This window comes from Alligator sinensis, unplaced genomic scaffold (assembly GCF_000455745.1).
Source record: "Alligator sinensis unplaced genomic scaffold, ASM45574v1 scaffold1295_1, whole genome shotgun sequence".
Classification (NCBI taxonomy): domain Eukaryota; kingdom Metazoa; phylum Chordata; order Crocodylia; family Alligatoridae; genus Alligator; species Alligator sinensis.
In genome coordinates this window covers 642,921-644,535 of record NW_005841880.1, presented here as the reverse complement: position 1 = coordinate 644,535, position 1,615 = coordinate 642,921, and positions in this window count along the sequence as shown.

The following is a 1,615-nucleotide window of genomic DNA, read 5'->3' as shown; positions in this document are numbered from 1 at the left end:
CTCGGGCTCGGGCTCGGGGCCGCCGGGCTCCGCCGCGCCTGCAGCCCGTCCCAGAGCGGGGGAAACTGAGGCACGGGGGAGGCGAGGGCCGTGCGCGAGGCCACCCGAGCAGGACGCGAGCCCGGTGTCCCGCGGCGGGAAGCTTGGCCTGGCTCTGCCTGGGCTGGGCCCGGGTCGCCCCTCCTGCTGCGGCTTGGGAAGCGGGGCAGGAAGCCCCCGGGGGTCCCGGGCCGCTCTGACAAGGCCCCGCTTTGTTCGCAGCGAGGAGAGGCCGGGCTGGGGGCTCTCCAAGGGGCCCAGGGCCGCGTGTGCTAGGAAGCAGGGGCCTGGGTCCCCCCTCAGCTGGGTCCAGGAGGGGGAACATCGCGCCTGCCCAGCCCCCCACCTGCCCTACCCCTCCCTCGCCGCACCGACAGAGGGTCAAGTCCCTCTGGCCGCGGGAGGGGCCGACTCCATTCCCCGCAGACCGGGCACCTGGTCCAGAGCCGGCACTGGCCCCTCCAAGGCTACTACCCCCACGAGGGTGCAGCAGCTCCCCGCCCCCGCTGTGGGGTAGGCAGGCTCCCCGGCTCCACCACCCACCAGCCGTGCCCCCCTCCTCCGGCTGAGCCCCCAGCAGCAGTAGGGACCGGTTTTGTCCCAGCTGCCTCTGGGCCCCGGCAATAGCGACCGCCCCACTGCCGGGCATTACGCAGGCTGAGGGCGAGTGCATCCGCCCAAGGGCGCAGAAGGAGGTCGCTGGGGCAGGGTTATGGCAATGAGGAGACAACAGTTTATTCCATGAAATATAAAAGCTAAGAGGAACATTTGAAGCGGACAAGCCCCAAAGCCCAGCAGGGAACCCCCAGGCAGCTGGGAGGAATCCCTGCCCAGCCCAAGCCCCCTGCCTCCGCCACCGAGGGCGTAGGTGGCAGGGAAAGGTCACCTCACCCAGCTCAGCCCCAGATCCAGTTACTGCAGCACCAGGCGCTTCGAGTTTCAGGCCCTGGCAGGCTGTAGGGGTTGGGTGGTGGTGTTGGCAGGGACAGATCGACTGCGGCGCCCATGCTCCAGTCCCACTCAGCAGGGGGTGGCAGGGCCCTGGCCCAGAGGCAGCTTGAAGGCACAGGGGGCCGCCAGCCCCACCCATGCCCTGGCTCTCGGGGACACAGAAGCCTCCTCACTCCCATCTTGGATTTCTTCCCATCCCCTCATCTCCTGCCAGGCCTCACCCCAGCCCAGCCCCGGGCATGGCGACAGGGAATGCCACAAGCCAACCCACCCCACAAGCAAGCCAAGACTGCTCCTATGGTATCTGGGAGGTGGGGAGAGGCGGACGTGCCCAGGGGACCAGTCAACGGGAGATGGGACCTGCCAGGTGCAAGCACACCCAGGCTGCAGGGGCGATGCCTCCCTCCAGCCCCTGCTCCTCTGGCAGAGACATGGGGCTGGGAAACGGGGGCTGCAGCCCAGGCCGGCTGCACCAGCTGCAGGGAGAGGCTTAACAAGTCACAGTCTAGATCAAGAAGGTGGCAGATCTCCGAGCCCAAGGGCCAGCAGGGACGTGTAGGTCACCTCGATGCTGGGCTGCTTTGTTAGCATCATAGTTCACCTCTAGGTCTCCCCCCAGGAGCAG